This window comes from Pinus tabuliformis, chromosome 5_2 (genome assembly GCF_031772625.1).
Source record: "Pinus tabuliformis cultivar Carrire ecotype Pingquan chromosome 5_2, CPIR1, whole genome shotgun sequence".
NCBI lineage: Eukaryota > Viridiplantae > Streptophyta > Pinopsida > Pinales > Pinaceae > Pinus > Pinus tabuliformis.
The window spans coordinates 232519671-232539098 of record NC_142306.1 but is presented as its reverse complement, the minus strand read 5'-3'; the positions used below and the strand labels follow the sequence as shown (position 1 = coordinate 232539098).

General features: G+C 37.9%; 1 pseudogene; it reads left to right on the top strand.

The window, feature by feature from the left end:
• The first annotated feature begins 255 nt into the window (after positions 1-255).
• Positions 256-11037, top strand: LOC149158385 (ADP/ATP translocase ER-ANT1-like; annotated as a pseudogene).
• The last annotated feature ends 8391 nt before the right edge of the window (positions 11038-19428 follow it).

The window sequence follows — 19428 nt, the reverse complement described above, 5'->3', positions numbered from 1 at the left end:
CCCGATAGGAGGCATAACCAAAATGTGGACCTCTCTCAGCATTGGTTTTTCAACAAAAGTTATAATTGAGTCTTGACATGTTGGTCTTATGTTTGGTTAATGGGGTGGTGGCCCTCAGTGATAGAGACTTTCTCTACACCCAACTCTGCATGCCCCTCGTGTGGCAATCCAACAGCTCTCGAACCTTACTCCACCTACCCATATGTGATCGACTTAAATTCGAGCAGGTGGGAGGATGTGGTTATGTGTACGACAATGTATTTGGCAACGAAATTGATTTTTTTCTGCTTTGAAATGGATCGTCTGTCTCATGGTGGATTGGTCATGGAAGGGGAATTCTGTGACAGACAGGAAAAGCTCATTTATCAGCTTATCATGGTAAATCGTCTTGTGATGGAAGAGTATTGGTTTGGGTTGTACACTTGGCTCACACTGTTAAGCGCTCTTGCTACTCACCTCACTCATCAAGCCCGAATTCTCACATCTGTGGCATATTATATTTGCTTGATCCTGGTTTCAACGTGTCGGAAAGGTTTTGTCTTGGTTATTGATGGTATTAATCCTCAATCATTAATCTCTTTATGGTCACCAACAAAAGTTTATGCTATAGTTATTGGAGGTTTGTTTTCATTATTCTTCTCTCAGTTGGTTATTGTAGGGTTGCGTTGTAGTCTTTCAAAGGTTTGGTTAAAACTTGGTCCCATTGTCTTTAACTATAAGGTAGTCAACTCTCTTCTAGGTCATCTATTTTCTCTTAATAGATGTCAATGTTCTTTGTTCTCTTTTTACACAACTTAGGGACTTGTATGTCATTCAAATTGGTGGCAGTTATTACCCCCAGTGACACTTAAAAACTCTGACACTGTCGGGATTCTGTTCAATTGCCCAGTGTTGGTCTGTGGAGTGTGGTACCCTCGAACCTTCTCCATTGGTTTTGAAAATGGACATGGCCTTGCTAGAACTTTATTAATTCAAACATTTCTAACTTTTTTAGCTCCCGGTTTACACAAAGTTTGGGGTTTTGGAAAGTTTGGGTAAGTATCAGTTCAGGAGTGTTGTGGGATTGTAATTATCTTCTTATGCCCACATATAGTTCTCTGTTGTTTTAATATTGGGTCTATGGTTTGTATTGTATTGGGGTCTTACCATCCTATTGCTCGTTCCAACTCTATCGTTCAATCTTCTAGAGTGACCTCTTCTTGTTCAGTTTGTAGGTTTCATGCCTATATGGCTCGTCGACAATGGCTATCTAGATGCAAGGGTGGCACAATTGGGGCATCCTCTTCATGATGTAGGTATTTATTTGGTTGGGAATTCGTGGCTAATTTTTTCTACTTCGCTCCTCTTGAGGCTAGAAATGAAATTCGACACTTGGAGGCCAAGGATTTTGATGATTTTGAATATTATTTTGATGTAGATATTGGAGGTAGTAGCCTCAAGTGGGTTCTTAATCTAGGGAAGTTTCATAAGATAAGACTTCACGTCATCCATTCTATCACCTTGCACTGTCAATTGGAAATGCTACTAAGCATGGAAATTCAAAATAAGCAAGTTGACAACTACAAGTTCTTTGCAGGTCATGAGGAGATTAAGAGAATCCTGAGGGACATTAAGTTTAATTTGGATAATATTGTGGTTAGATTGACTCGAGTGGAGTGTTTTGTGGTCTCTGATTTAGAGACTGACTCCAATGACCAGCAGGAGGAGCTTGCAGTCATCAACGCTCCAGTTCAGAACATTGCTCATGCAAACTCTTCTCCTCATTCGTCAATCATCACTTTGGACTAATAAGTCCACCATGTAAAGTGTATCAGTCTTTACTTTGGGTTGGAATTTGTTTTTTGTAAGCAATCTTGTGATGTTTTTTTAGTATTACTAGTGGATTGTGGATATGTACTATTGTATTTCGCTTCTAGCATTTTGCATGCCTCAATCATAGCCTTAAGGAAATTGGATGATCTTAGTTGACTCTATTGTAGTGCCCAACCTTCTTGCATTCAAGTAGGATAGTCCCATTTTACAAATTTTTCCTACCGTTAGTTTCTGATGTGTTTATGATTGTCCCGAACAATAGTTATGATCATCCAAAACACACTTTTAGATATATGAAAAATTTCCAATATAATATCTTTTGTTGTTAATAGAAATCAATCAAAAACATTTAAAAAAACATGATCTATAACATTACTCATGATACTTGATGCTTCAAAGTTTTAATAATCCATAACATCACTCATGATACTTAATGTAACATAATTATATTTTGTCAAACAACTTTAATCTCATCACTCAACATTACAAAGACTTGATATGACTAATAAATATTTTATCCAAGTGTTGAATTGATTGCAACTATCAATTTAAAATTCATTAAATATACAGTAATTTAAATATTTAAAAGCATTAAATTTTATACATAAGGTTCCGACAACTTGAAAACTGTTTTGTATCAAAGTTGTTTTTAGTACTCAAATGATACTTTTCTGGTTGTCTAAGTCGATAAGATAGTAATGTGCTCATTGTAATTTTTTACTTTTGATTAAATATCAATGTCAATGGGCAGGATTTATATATTTGTAAAATATATTTTGATTGTATTTATTAAAGACTATATTTATGCCATAAGGCGTTTCACTTTGAAATCAACTCCCCCTCTTACCCACCTGTCATCATTGTGAGCCCCACAATTATACGTTAGACGATTAAAAAAGGCACAATCATCCAATCATGAGAAAATAGTTACAAATTTGTTGTAGACAGTAGTTACAAATTCATTGTAAATTCGTTGTAGATTGCAGGACCTTAATCTCTCTCATGAAGAAGGAGGAGAACATAGATGGTAATGGGCCCTTGGGGTCACATTAATCTTTGCCCTTAGAGAGATTTGCAGCAGGCTTCTTGATGGGAGGCCTGGCAGCTGTGGTGTCAAAGACAGCTGCAGCACCTATTGAAAGAGTGAAGTTGTTGATGCAGTACCAGGGTGAATTGCTCAAGAGGGGTCGCCTTGCCTACCCCTATAGTGGGATTGGGCATTGCTTTGCCCAAGTAATGCGTGAGGAGGGTCCTCTGTCTTTCTAGAGAGGCAACGGGGTTAATGCGATTTGCTACTTTCCCACTAGGCCTTCAATTTTGCATTTAAGGACTACTTCTAGACTTTTCTTGGGTACTCAAAGGAGAAAGATGGCTACATGAAGTGGCTTGCATGGCTTGCAGGGAATATAGCTTTTGGTAGTGCTGTTGGTGCAACCACATCTTTTTTTTTATATCATTTGGACTATGCATGAACACAACTTGGTACAGATGCACAAAACATTCAAGAAGGTAGTCAGCGCCAATATAGAGGATTGTTGGATGTCTACAAGAAGACCATTGCCAGTGATGGTATTGTAGGCCTATACAGGGGCTTTAGTGTTTCAATTATAGTCATCACTGTATATAGAGGGCTATATTTTGGAATTTATGACACAATGAAACCTGTGATTCTTGTTTGATCCCTGAAGGGAAATTTTCTTGTTAGTTTAATGCTAGGGTGCAGTGTGGCAACAATTTTTGGTATTATTGCATATCCTTTTGATACACTTAGAAGCAGAATGATGATGACTTCAAGTGAAGCTATTAAATATAGCAACACCATCCATCTTTTCAACAAATTGTACACCAAGAGGGCATCCGTGCCCTCTTCGTAGGAGTAACAACTAATATTATGTTAGGAGTAACAGGGGCTAGATTTCTTGCACTATATGATCAGCTTCAGCTACTAGGTCTAAGTAAGTAAAACAAGTCAATATTGATATGTAGCGGATGCATGGACAATGTTTGGAAAAATGTCTGAATGGGATTTGGTGTCATGGAATACTTGATTGTTGGACATACTAAAAATGGGTATTTCCAGGAGGCATTAAGGCTTTATGGCCGGATGCAATGGACAACTATAGAGGCAGATCATGTTACCTTTTCCAATGTACTTGGTGTGTGTGTTGGCCCAGAAGCTCTGCAGTACGGAAATGAGGTGCATGGTCATGTAATTATAAATGGGTTTGACCTAGAGGACCTTGTAGGGAATGCTCTTCTTACTATGTATGTCAGATGCAAGTCCATTGAGAGTGAACAATAATTATTTGATAGAATACCTGAAAGAGATGTGGTGTCATGGACTAATCTTGTAAAGGGATATGGTCAGACTGAGTTTGAAAAGGTTATGATAAATTTTACAATCTTAAGCCCAATGCATGCCTTCTCATATAACAATCACATTGCCTAAGATAAATCAGTTTGTCAGATAAATTTTGCATCTTTTGGGTGAATTATGTTAGGGCAGGTAGAATCTGCCATGCATAGCTTCTCTTGAAATCTTCTACACGTAGCCTTAAATAACTATGCTCTTCTAACACTTTGTTTGTGAATATCCAAGTAGAGGAACATTTTCACATATTTTCTTGATAGAGATAGAGTTCCAGCGTTAAATATCTGCAAAGTGATCTGATTGCAGGTTGTAGAGATTAAGAATGAAGATATAGAGTGTCGTGTCAAAAGCAATGCAACTCTTTTTGGGTCCATTGTTTACAATGCATGCCACTCAAGTTCATATTGATCTTCTGACACTGAGTGATATAGATAAGCACGTAAGTAATTGCAAGCATGGATATTACTGTGATAGTTTCCAATATAGTTATAATTTTTTTAGGCAGAGCGTCCATGGTCATGACAGACTGGAATTGTTTTAATGCTTCAATTTAATTTTTAGCACATAGAGATACAATTGGGTAATGTCGAATGCTTTAGTTTTTTGTTTCAATTGATGGGTCAAAATTCACTGTTTTTTCTAGGTTTTCAAGTCAGATATTAATGAATACTAGCCATGGAAGGGTCACCAATAAAGATTTCAAAAATGTAAGAGTTACCTAAATATGGGTTGAGAAAAATGGTCTGTGTGAAGCCCAATTGGTTTAGAATTTATGCCAATATTAAGCACGTAGAAATTTTGTAGGTTGCATGGGCATAGATTGTCACTGATTTCAGAGATTATTCTTTTCCCTTTGGCATTATTTGCCATTCACACAGTTTGTGTTGCTTGGTTTAGTTGTGTTTTGGTCATGAAAGTGTGTTTTGCAATGAGCAAAAGTCTTGAAAGTTGTCTATCAACTAGAAAAAATATCAGAAGAAAACTGTGATAACATTCATATTAATAAATAGCCAACACATCATATATCTGACATTAACTTATCAAGAGAGAAGGTTCAGAACATACATAGTTTCCACAGAAATGGCAGTATTCTTCTATTACTTTTCTTCAAGGATAGGGCATTGTTTCAGAGAATATCCCTAATGAAATCCATTGAATTAATATATGAATTTAGGGTATCATGGTTCAGAACAACATAATATTCAAATGTGAAGCCAATGAGATTACATAAGATTACCCTGCTCCTTTCTTACTAATTTTCTCTTTATAAACTAGCCATTTGGAACTTTGATGTTACAAATTCAAATTCTAGTATCATCCACCTGGTTAATTCTCATCTTGGGGCATCTGCAATCTTTGACGACATAATGCCTTTAGAAGCACACAGTTTGTTTGAATACCTATCCACTAGTTAGTTTGTCTATGCTCATTATGGTAAATTGGATCTTACACCTTGAACATTCTTTACTTGTAGTTTATTAAATCCAATGGCTGATTTTTTGGGTATCAACCACTTGATTAATTCTCACCCAGGGCAATCTTTGACAACATAATGCCCTCTAGAAGCCCATAGAATCCATTTTTGAACATATTTTCACTCTTTTTATCACTAGGAGTGCTCAATTCAAACAATGGTGAGACCATCTAGATGTTAGAAACCTAATGCTAATTTTCCATTTGTACCCAACCTAATGAATATTAATATTGGTGATAACATATCTTTAAAATGAACATGTTGAGTTAATTTCCCTTATATAAGGGTCTTCCTTATTTATTCATAATCTTTGAATTTCAATTACTTCATTGTTCTCATCCTTTGTCAAATGTTCATTAAGCAATGTTAGAAGACAGTATTGGCTTCCATCAAGGAACTTAGGATAAACCTTATAAACTGAAAGCATGCAGTCTATAACTAACATGAAATCAAAGTGTCAAATAAATTAATTTGTGCATTTGCTAATTGTGGTAACCCTTGCTCTTCAAATATTAGATTTTGCAAGCTTTGATCTGATGGAATTAACGTAACCTTACAAATTCTAGGGCACTAGTCTATTTTTGTGCTAAAGTTTATTGTGCGTCATGTGATTTGATTCTGACAAGGTTTGTAATTTGATTTATTTATGTTGTTTGTATTTTGAAGGTTATTGCATCTTGGGGAGTTCACAACAACATTGACTTTCTTTCTTTGTCTTATACACGACATGCTGAAGACATTATGCAAGTAAGAAATATGACATAAAATCTACATTCTTGCTCATGTTATGAGCTTGTGATGTTACTTCTAGAAACTATGATGGATCTCACATAAAAAAATTTGTCAAACTGTTTTTCTGGAAACAAGTTATAGCAACACCGTCCATGCTTTTCAACTGATCACGCATTAGAAGGGAATTTGTGCCCTCTTCAGAGGAGTAACAACTAATATTATGTTAGGAGTAGCAGGGGCTGGAGTTCTTGCACTATATGATCAGCTTCAGCTACTAGTTTTGACTAAGTTGAACAAGTCAATATTGATATGTAGCGGATGCATGGATAGTGTTTGACAAAATGCCTGAACAGGATGTGGTGTCATAGAATACTGTGATTGTTGGATATACTAAAAATGGGTATTGTCAAGAGGAATTAAGGCTTTATGGGCGGATGCAATGGATATTTATATAGGTAGATCATGTTACCTTTGCGAGTGTACTTGGTGTGTGTGATGGCCCAGAAGCTCTGCAGTAGGGAAATGAGGTGCATGGCCATGTAGTTAGAAATGGGTTTGACCTAGAGGACCCTGTAGGGAATGCTCTTCTTACTATGTATGTTAGATGCAAGTTCGTTGAGAGTGCACAACAATTATTCGATAGAATGCCTGAAAGAGATGTGGTGTCATGGACTAATCTTGTAAATGGATATGGTCAGATTGAGTTGGAGAAGGTGATGCTATATTTTACAATCTTAAGCCCAATGCATGCCTTCTCATATAACGATCACATTGTCTAAGATAAACCGGTTTGTCAGATAAATTTTGTATCTTTTGGGTGAATTATGTTAAGGCAAGTAGAATCTGCCATGCATAACTTCTCTTGAAATCTTCTACACGCAGCCTTAAATAACTATGCTCTTCTGACATTGTGTTTGTGAATATCCAAGTAGAGGAACATTTGCACATCTTATCTTGATATAGATAGAGTTCCAATGTTAAATATCTCCTAACTAATCTGATTTCAGGTTGTAAGGATTAGCGATCAAGATATAGTGTGTCATGACAAAAACAATGCAACTCTTGTTGGTCCATTGTTTACAATGCATGCCACACAACTTCATATTGATCTTCTGACACTAAGTGATACAGATAAGCACGTAAGTAATTGCAACCATGGATATTATTGTGTTAGTTGCCAATATAGTTATAATTTTTTTAGACGAAGGATCAATGGTCATGACTCACTGGAATTGTTTTAATGTTTCAATTTCATTTTTAGCACATAGAACTATAATTGGGTAATGTTGAATGGTTCAGTTTTTTATTGCAGTTGATGGGTCAAAATTCACTATTTTTTCAAGGTTTTCAAGTTAGATATTAATGAATATTAGCCAGGGAAGAGTCGTCAATGATGATTTCAGAAACGTAAGAGTTACAGGTAAATATGGGTTGAGAAAAATGGTCTGCGTGAAGCCCAATTGGTGTAGAATTTATGCCAATATTAAGCACGTAAAAATTTTGTAGGTTGTGGGGGCATAGATTGTCACTGATTTCAGAGATTATTCTTTTTGCTTTGGCATTATTTTCCATTCACACAGTTTTCTTTTCTTTGTTTAGTTGTGTGTTGGTCCTGAAATTGTGTTTTGCAATCAACAAAAGTCTTAAAAGTTGCTTATCAACTAGAAAATATATCAGAAGCAAACTGTGATAGCATTGACAGAAATAAATAGTCAACGGATCATATATCTGACATTAACTTATCAAGAAAGAAGGTTCAGAACATACACAGTTTCCACAGAAATGGCAGTACTCTTCTATTACTTTGCTTCAAGGATAGGGCATTGTTTCAGAGAATATCCCTAATGAAATCCATTGAATTAATATATGAACTTAGGGTATTATTGTTCAGAACAACATAATGTTCAAATGTGAAGCCAATAAGATTATATAATATTACCATGCTCCTTTCTTACTAATTTTCTCTTTATAAACTAGCCATTTGGAATTTTGATGTTACAAATTCAAATTCTAGTATCATCCACCTAGTTAATTCTCACCTTGGGCATCTGCAATCTTTGATGAAATAATGCCTTTAGAAGCACATAGTTTGTTTGACTATCTGTCCACTAGTTAGTTTGTCTATTCTCATTATGGTAAATTGCATCTTATACCTTGAACAAGCTTTACTTGTAGTTTATTAAATCCAATGGCTGATTCTTTGGGTATCAGCCACTTGATAATTCTCACCTGGGGCAATCTTTGACAACATAATGCCCTCTAGAAGCCCATAGAATCCAATTTTTAATATATTTTCCCTCTTTTTACCACTAGGAGTGCTCTTAAAATAATGGTGAGACGATCTGGATGTTAGAAACCTAATGCTAATTTTCTATTTGTCCCCAACCTAATGAATATTAATATTGGTGACAACATATCTTTAAAATGAACATAGTCAGTTAATTTCCCTTATGTAAGGGTCTTCCTCATTTATTCATAATGTTTGAATTTCAATTACTTCATTATGCTCATCCTTCGTCAAATGTGCATCAAGAAATGTTAGAAGACAATATTGGCTTCCATCAAGGACCTTAGGATAAACCTTATAAACTATGCAGTCTGTAACTAACATGAAATCAAAGTGTCAAATAAATTAACTTGTGCATTTGTTAATTGTGGTAACCCTCTCTCTTCAAATATTAGATAGTGTAAGCTTTAATCTGATGGAATTAACGTAACCTTACAAATTGCAAGGCACTAGTCTATTTTTGTGCTAAAGTTTATTGTACGTGATTTCATTTTGGCAAGGTTTGTAATTTGATTTATTTATGTTGTTTGTACTTTGAAGGTTATTGCATATTTGGGAGTTCACAACAACATTCACTTTCTTTCTTTGTGTTACACACGACATGTTGAATACATTATACAAGTAAGAAGTATGACATAAAATCTAAGCTCATGTTCTAAGCTCATAGAATGCAATTTTTAACATATTTTCACTCAGATTGGGAATGACGAGGAGGCTTTGTGATCCTTCAGGAAAATGCAATAGGAAGGTATTAAGCCAAATGGGTTCACCTTGACTAGTATTCTTGGAAGATGCACAATTTTAAGAGATTTGGAATTGGTAAAGTAGGTCCATGTCTTTGTGATGAAATTGGCCTGCAAGTCCAATGTCTGTGTCAGAAATACCCTGGTTGACATGTACACCAATGTGGGAGTATAGAAGATGCGTGTCAAGTCTTTGAAGAAATTCCAGAACAAGATGTATCTCATGGACAATGATTATTTCAGGATATGCCTAATGTGGCTATGGCAAAGAAACCTTGAAGTTCTTCTTCCAGATTCGACACACTGGCATGAAGCTGGACACGTTCGTTTTCACCAGTATTATCAAAACTTGTGTTGACCTTGCATCTCTAGAGCAGGGAAAGCATATCCATGCCTGCACAATGAAAACTACAGGAAAGTTCTACGACTATGTATATCGGGTCAACCATGTTTCAAAGGGAGATGGTTGGATGGGTTTGTCTAATCTATACATTCCCAATGGCAAAGGGGGAATAAGTAGTTGCGATGCTGCCAATAGAGTTACAGAAAATACTCTCACATAGGCAACTAAATTTGTAGGTGGTCCTCTAGTTTCGAAGAAATTTCCAGAGGTCAGAGATGAGTTCTGTAAAATTCCAGTCACCAAATGTGTAATTATATTGATTTATTCTTAGTGCAGTATGATTTCCGTTGATATTGATGTGCGATAAATATGATAACTTTAGACTCTCCTTCTTAATGATAAAATGAGAACTCCTGTAAATTTGTTAATTTATGATACATCATTTCTCACCAATTTTTAAAATTTTAAAGTCAAAACTCAAGAAAAACACAAATTACAGGTTTGAGATTTTAATCCTTCATTGCTTAACGCATCCAAGATATATTATGGTGACATAGTGCAATCACTTGTAACTTACTAATTCAATCTTTTATCAATGCATATAATAGTTTGATACAATTTTTTAAGAACTATATTAATCAAAATTCTTAAGATCTCTACTATACTAAGTGCAAAGTATTGTTTTTTAGATACAATTTGTCTATCTGACATCATGTATACAACAACCTTGTCAACAGTCAAAGGCCTTCAAGACCAGTGATTGTGTCATCAAATTGGATTATTCCTTAGCATTTTGAGGTGAAACTCTGTGATTCGGTGGTTTTGGATCTAACATCAATCGCCAAACAAAGGAAATATACAAATTTGGTGGGTCTGGGGATGTGGAATCTCACTTAAATAAAAATTGTAATACACTGGAAAAACGATGTTGCAGAATGTCAGGTGGTTTACCTGGTTCCAGGGAAGACCAATGTTAAAGATTCATGGAAAGTGTTTGATAAAATGGTTGCAAGGGATTTAGTCATATGAAATTCAATGATTGTGGGTTACGCTCAATATGGTCATGACAAAGATACACTGGAGCTCTTTGAACATCTTCAACAGGTAGGTGTGAAGCCAGACGACATTATATTTGCTGGTGTGTTCTTTGCATGTGGCCATGTAGGCTTATTGAATGAAGGTTGTCACTATTTCGATTCATTGAGTAGAGAGTACGGCATATCACCAACATTGTTGCATTATGCCTGCATTGTTCATCTTCTTGGACGTGCATGACACTTGGACAATGCTGAGACTTGCATAAACAACATTCCATTAGAACCCAACGCTTTAGTTTGGCAAACTTTACTTGGTGCATGCAAAATCCATGGTAACACAAATATGAGCAAATGTGTGGCAGGTCATTTATTAGAGTTGGAACCGTAAGACTCTGCAACATATGTTTTGCTATCGAATTTATATGCCGCAGCTGGTAAGTGGGATGATAGAACTAAGGTGAGGAAAATGATGGAAAATATGGGGGTGAAAAAGGAACGATGATATAGTTGGATTGAGGTAAAAAATGCAGTGCATGCATTTGGGGTAGGAGACACATCACATCCACAAACAATTGAGATCTACACCAAGTTGAATGAATTGATCAGACAGATAAAAGAGATGGGATATTTGCCTCAGAAAAACTCTGTGCTGCATGATATGGAGTTAGAGCAGCAAGAGTACACTCTTAATCATCATAGTGAGAAGCTGGCAATTGCATTTGGGCTAATCAGCTTATCTCCTATGACTCAAATTAGAATCATCAAAAACCTTCATATATGTGGTGACTGCCATACTGCCATCAAATTCATTTCCGAGTCTAGAGTTCGAATTATTCAGTCGTTATGATAGAGCCTGGGTGTGCTTTATTCTGTCAAAGTGGTTTTGTTTTTATGAGATTATTCTTTTAGGAACTCTCCTTCCTAGTTAAGAGGAAATGTATTGGCTGAAGAATTTTGATTACAGTGCTGCTTTAGTATTGATAGGATTAAATAAGTTTTTTTAAATGCTAGGATACAATATACTTAATATTTGGAGAAAAATTTAGGGTGATCATATTTAATTTAAGGATAGAATTTATTGAATCTAAGATTTAACATTTAAGATTTGAAGAAATTTTATAAGAATGATTAGTGTTTTGTTCAAAGATGTTTCTACTCATTTGGAAGTTAATGACAAGTTACTAATAATGTTTATCTTCAAAGTTCTATCAAACAATGTTGTTTTCTTATTTTATTGTTTTGTTTCATATGTTGAAGCTCCACATTATGTCTCAAGAGATTTATTTTTAGGGCCCAAGTTTATTCTTACCTAATCAGTAAGAGATCCGATCCTCCCCTACTAATTTAGATAGAAATGGATTACCCTTCTATATATTATGCCTATAATAGTTTATCTAAGAAATTTGATATAGAACTTACTAAATGGTATTAAAAGGTTTTTTAAGTGCATAAAGATTTCAAGCATGTCTAGAAGTCATATAATCTTTGCATATCAATTGTGCTTCTTGTTGGTTTTTAACAATTTGTCATTTAAAAATCAACAATTCTCATTATGGTCATTTTGAAAAAGTAATAATGAACTATTTTATTTAATATTAGGTTGTTTTGTTCAAATTTTCCAAGTCATGGCCTTTCTCAATAAAGGCTCTTGGATACTTGTTAGATTGGAAATTTCACTAGGTAAGGTAAAAAAATATCTATTTCTTGGGTCAAATGTCAAAGACCTACGCCATGCTCACTTTGCAAATGATCCCCTTCCTCACAAGAAAAAGGAGATTGAGTCTTTAAAAAATGTGATGAAATTCATAGATATCTTTCATATATCCTTATGGTCTGAACATTCCATGGACCAAAACTATGTCATATAAACAATGTTAACGAGCTTCTAAATTAATTAATGTAAGTTGTTTGTAGATTCAATTTAGGTAGATCTTTAAATTTCTAGGTATCCCTTTCTATTTAGGCCTCGACAAAAGAGTTGTGGCAAGTTCTAATTCAATGAAATGAGAAAAATGTGACAAAATGGATTATGAAGTATATGTTCTTCGTAGATAGAAATCAAATTTATATGAATGTCCTAGCTTCTACGCATGTTTATTATTCCCTACGTTAGTATTCCTTTGGCCTTGATTAAATTTATATGAATGTCCTAGCTTCTACCCATGTTTATTATTCCCTACGTTAGCATTCCTTGGCCTTGATTGATAGTGTATTGGAAAAGGTTATGAGATATTTTACAATCTTAAGCCCAATGCACACCTTCTAATACAACAATCACATTTTCCAAGATAAATCAGTTTGTCAAATAAATTTTGTATCTTTTAGGTGAATTATGTTAGGGCAGGTAGAATCTGCCATGCATAGCTTCTCTTGAATTTTTCTACACGCAACCTTAAATAACTATGCTCGAAATACCATCTATACCAATGAAATATGATCTCATGATGTGTCACCATTGGCATACCACCCAACAATGCTGCATTATGCAAATTTCTAGCAATACTATACTCAATGTAACCCCTATTTGACATTTTTTTGTAAAATTATGGCCGATATGAAGAAATGAATCAGGTAGAAATTCAATCTGTCTTATGAAAATGTCACTAACTATCTAGGTATGTTTTTGCTATGTATGCACCCTAGATTACACCGAATAGAAACTCATACACATCAAACACTTTACTAATCCCCTCTACTTTTGCATTTGTCCATTTTTCTCTATCAAACATATGCTTGTCAGAAAAGGCAAGTAATTGCTTATGCTTGCAGTCACACCGTTTTGTATGAGATGATTTGCAATTAGCATTACAATAATCAGTGCAAGAACAAAGTCCATTTGAGAAACAATGGAAACAATTTGCATCTCTCACAACAATTCCCTTCCCGGTGATGATGTTTCCTTTGCAACATGTGGTGCAAATGCTAGTTTATTAATTTAGAATTTTATGTTCTGATTTCTTAAAGCTATGAGATGAAATACATCTGTAATAATAAAAATATATGGAGAACAATCCTTCACATTAAAATGGGTCAAACTCATGATCCGTCAAATTTTGTTAAATTTTAGGGAAGTATTTATTAAGGTGGAGGAATTGTTTCTACTTTTTTTTTTTTTTGTAAGCTAGGATGGTACTCTTTCTATTACTTGATCATCAGAACATTACATCATTTCAAAAATGTTGCAACCCGCCCACATGGGGAAACCGGGTCAGAAATCCACCTATAGTTTTTAATTGCAGCCCAAAAATAGAAGGTCCATAGTCTGGTTGTCTTAGCTAAATAAACGATGCAGTCATGAGACTTACTAATACTACTAATCTGCACTACTTGCTTTTCCCTATCTTTAGCATGTAAAAAGCCATAATCAAAAAAACTATTGCAGTTTCTAAACATATCTTATGTTAATCGTTGCCCCCATCTGGTTGCTGGTTAGCTGCTCCCGCTGGTTCTGCATGGTCCCGATTCAGCATTTGATGGATTGCATCCAGCTTCTCCTCCTGCCTCGCCATTGCTATGCGTATGAAGCTCAATTCTCTACGTATGTCTGGATTTCCTTGGGCCAACTCAACCATCTCCTTTGCCACTTGCTCCAGAGCCTTTGCCATTAGCCCCTTCATTACCCAATATATATGCAGGGATTGTTTGAACAATGACATTCGCCCCCTGGTGTGACCAGGGTCATGGAGTAGAAACTCCCGCTCTTCCATCTCTTCTGCAGATTGATCCTGTAACGATTCCTCTTCAAGATACTGCATTATTCTGCGCACAACAGGATTGGAGTTGCGGTAATAAGCCCGTTCAGCCCTTCGAATCCTGTGGTTCACAGTCTTCTTTTGTTTTTTATCTTTATTCTGGTCGCGCCTGGAAGTTTCCCCTTCCTCCTGCGCTTTCTTCCTCTGCCCTCGGCCTCTTTTCCGCCCCGAGTCCCCGTCCCTGCTGGGAGTCCTGCTTCGTTTCCTCAAGCCATACCGTCGGACCGGCGACCCGGTCTGGTCCTCCCCCATCTGCTGATCTATATCATCCGCAGAGTTCTCCTGAGGGTAAAGGCGTTCACTCCCTTCGCCAGGACCCAGCTCCTCTTCCGAATCATCTTCAACATCCCATATCTTGAATGGCTGCTCGTCCTGCAGAATGCTTTTGCCCTTCCGGCGCCTGTTCCCCACCTCTGCGCTATGCTGCTCCTCTGCTCCTCTCAATTTCTATCTGGTTTCCATGTTGCCCGTGGCTCTGTCGCACATCAAATTCTGGTTTTCTAAGGTCTTAGTTCTTCGCTGCTTCCCCTCAACTGCTACCTCCGAACCTCCCCAAATTAGGAAATCATAAAATGTTTTTGCGTTCATCCTGCTTTGGAAATATAGCGTTTTCCTGTCCGCGGGGTACCACCTGGGTTCAACTTCCGATTGCCGCCGGTGGATTTCCGACATGCCACTACCTTCGACCATCATTTCCTTATTAATCTCCTCTGCTGTGAAATCTGACGAACCGCTCCCATCTCCTCTAATGTATCGAGCATTAATTGCCTCACCTTGTGTGTACTCCTGACTATTCGCCCCTCCCGCCGTCGCTGTACTGCCTCGTAACTTCTGATCGTATATCCTATAATCTGTTATGATATCTTTACCGAAGCCCGATTGAACCATGTTCTTATATCGGGATCTCCACGTCCTACTATTGATCCAGCTCACCGATCCTTGTATTTTCCTCTGTGGCTTGATCATGATCAACCTTAATGATGTCCGCCAGCTCCTTCCACTCTCTGTTTCCCTCCACGGCTCTCCACTGACTGTCAATCGTGCTGCCACGTCCCCTGCAGCCCCAATTGGCCAGCCAATCCGCTGCCTGATTCCCTCTCCTTCGAACATGGTTTATAATTCTGTATTCAATTCGTTTTACAAGATCAGCAATTTCCTGAACAATACCCGCAGTCCGCCAGCTGTTAGTGACTTTCTCCCATCCGCTCCCATTGCTGAGCCTCCTCAGCATGTCCACTGCAATCTGCGAGTCACCTGTGATTTCCAGATTGGTGTAGCCATTCCTAACTGCAATTCGTAATCCTTGATGCAGAGCCCAGAACTCGGCTTCGTTATTAGTCATCTCGCCTCCCCATTCTGCAAATATCCACCTTACTTGGTTATTGTTGTCTCTGAAGATGCCCCCAAAGCCAGCTTCGCCCGGGTTCCCCTTCGAGGCCCCGTCGAAGTTGAGCTTAACAAACTGATCTCTAGGATATCTGAATTTGTCAGGGCTTTGAATCCTCATATCGTGGCGAGCCGAATGCTTAAATTGGACCATCTTGAATTTTAAATTTAATTTGTTCAGAATTCCTTGTTCTTCCTGGTTCGCCTTCCAGTCATCTCCCTCCCACTTATCGACTAATATTGTTTCTCGCATAACCTCGACCACCCGTTCCCAGATTACCTCTGGTTCCTTAGCAGAATTCTGAAAAACCCTCCGATTTCTCTCTTTCCAGACCATCCAGAGTATAAATGTAGAGATAAGATTCCATGCCCTCTGGACTACTCTACAGTGAAAGGATTCCTTACCCCATTGGAATATCAGTTCATTAAATTCTCTGATATTAATTCCAAGTTTATTGAAAGTTCGTTTAGTATTCGTCCAGAGTTTCTCGGCAAACGGGCAGTTGACCAGCAGATGATCCCTGGTCTCTCCATCATTGTTGCACAGGTAACATCTCGAAGGGCCAATGAAGCCCTTTTTCAGAATACGATCCCAGGTTAGGATTTTGTTCTTTGCGGCCAGCCAAACAAAAATGGACACTTTTGGCCACCAATTGCTTTCCCATATTGTTTTCCATTCCAAATTCCTGTCACCTCTGTTTTGCGTATCCATTAGGTAGTAAGCTTCCTTGGTGGTAAACGAACCTTTCGAGGAGTTCCCCCACCTGAGGATATCCTTCCCATTACGAGCTCTGATTTTCCTAGATCCCATTTCTTTCTTGTAAACTTCTTGGAGGTCTGTGCTTAGCTCTTGGTCCCATTCTACCGGGTCTTCCCAAACTCTCCATCCCTCTATCATATCATTTATCTTCCAGTAATCCCTTACACAAGTTCTGTCTCCTTCAATTCTACCCCGGATCTGGTGAAGGTTCTGGATTCTGCTCAATCTTTCTCTTTGTTGCCACCTGTCTTCCCAGAAGTTGGCCTCTGTACCCCCCCGTATTTCCCAGAAAGTATGTTTTTCAACCAGATCCCTGTTTTGACAGGCTAATTCCCAAATTGTGGATCCTTTGGGGATTTCCTGCTGTCTTAGGATCTCGACCGGAGAGTCAGGCATTCTGTATTTAGTCTTCCATATGGTTTTCCAGAGATCGTTTCCCCCTCTGAGCCATCGCCACCACAGTTTGGCTCCCAAAACTCTGTTGAGAAATTCAGGGTCCCTTAGCCCCAACCCTCCTTTCTCCTTTCTTTCCGTTAGCTGACTCCATGACACTAAGGCCCATTTTTTCTTCTGATCAGACCCGCTCCATATGAAATTCCTTATGATTTCCCTGATCTTAGCACATACCCCTACAGGGGCAGCCATAATCGATAGAGGGTAGATGGGGATGGCCTGGAGAACCGATTTGGCCAAAACAACTCTTCCCGCAATGTTTAGAACCCTGAAGGCCCAGTTTGCAACCTTGTTGCTCAGTTTATTCAGGACACCTTGCCAATTTCTCATCCTTTTGGAGGTGAAGTCCAAAATATTACCCAAATATTTCGTAGGTAATTCACCTCTTTTAAACCCCAGTAATCTAATGAGATGGGTTTTGATCTGGTCCACTGTGTTGAAAATGAAGATACAAGATTTATCTTTATTGATTTCCATCCCGGAAGCCTCCGCGAACAGATCCAAGATTCTCCTGAGGTGCTTTACTTCTTTTACCGTTGGTTCTCCAAACAACATAATATCATCAACAAATTGTTGATGGGTTAGAGGCAAGTTGTTTCCCCATATTCTCAGACCTTTTATCCTGTTTGTTGCTCTCTCTTTTTTGATGAATCGACCCAGGCCTTCAGCAGCTAGAATGAATAGAAACGGGGACAACGGATCTCCCTGTCTAATACCTCTAGAGGCATTAAAGGTTTTCGTGGGGCTACCATTAACTAGAATAGAAAAGTGTGGAGAAGAAATCAGATTATGGATCCAGGCAATCCATCTCTTGTGAAAACCAAATCTTTCTAGGACAGTTTCCAAATATCTCCAGTTTAATCTATCATAAGCCTTGGACAAATCTAATTTGATCATCATTCCTTTTTGCTTTTTAACTTTCAGGGAATGGATAACTTCCTGAGTTACAACAAGACCATCAAGGATCTGTCTGCCTTCCACAAAACCTGTTTGTTCAGCCGAGATTAAATTGTCCAGGAGGGGTTTTAATCTCTTGGCGATCAGGGATGTTATAATCTTGTAAATGACATTACACAGTGCTATAGGTCTAAAGCCATTAGCATCTTCTAGATTGTCCCCCTTAGGAATGAGGGCATAAAAAGTAGAATTAAGAGCGGGCCATACCTTCTGGTGCATCCTTGATTCCTCCACTAGATCCAGGATCTCTCTCCCCAAGAAGTGCCAGCCTGCATGGTAAAAGTCCACCGTGTAGCCATCTGGGCCAGGAGCTGTACCTTTCTTCATTCCTTTCAAAACTTCCTCAGGCTCTTCTAAGGTCACAGCTCTCATCAGCGCCTTGTTTTGGTCCTCGGTAACCAAGCTGGGAATGGCCGAGCAGATCTCCTGAATGGCTCTCGTTCTATCAGCTTGAGGTTCGGTTAAAATTTCTTTATGGTGATCCACTAAGACTTGTTCAATCTCAGCCTGCTCCACCACTCTTTCCCCATTCTTGTCTTTGATGGATAGAATTCTGTTTCCCTGTCTATGTTTGATCATAGCCTGATGGAAGAATTTAGTGTTTCTTTCCCCCTCCCTTAGCCACTTTATCCTTGATTTTTGTCGCCACAAGATTTCCTCTTGCTTCTGTCTCTCTTCCAATCTACCAAGGATTACCGCTTCCCTGTTAATGCTTTCCTCTGTTCTGCCTTCCAAAATCATCTTCTGTTGAAGATCCTCCATTTCCCCTTCTAGTTTTTGCTTGTCTTCCATAATGTTACCAAACTCTTCCTTGTTCCATTTTTTAATTCTCCCTTTCAGCTCTTTCAGTTTTAATTGGAACGTATGCATTTTACCTCTGCCCTGAGCAGTACATTGTTTCCACCATTCCTCTACTTTCTTGATGAATTCGGGGTCCCTCAACCAAAAGGCTTCAAATCTGAAGGGTCTTTTCCCCTGAGTCCTTTTGATATCAACCTCTAGTCGAATCGGCCAGTGGTCGGATCCCAAGGATGGTATGATCTTGGCTTCCACAAAAACATCCTTGTTCATGATGGCTTCAGATACTAGGAATCTATCCAGCCTTGATGCAATTTGATTTTTACCTCCCCTTCTGTTGTTCCAGGTGCAAATCCCATTAATGGTCTGAATGTCAACAAGCCGTAAGTCCTCTATCATCTCATTAAATTTGTCCATGAAGTGGTCCATCTTCCTTACCCCTCCTTTTTTCTCTTCTAAAGATCTGATCAAATTGAAGTCGCCTCCAATGATCCAAGCAGCTTCCGGATAAAGTCTACGGATG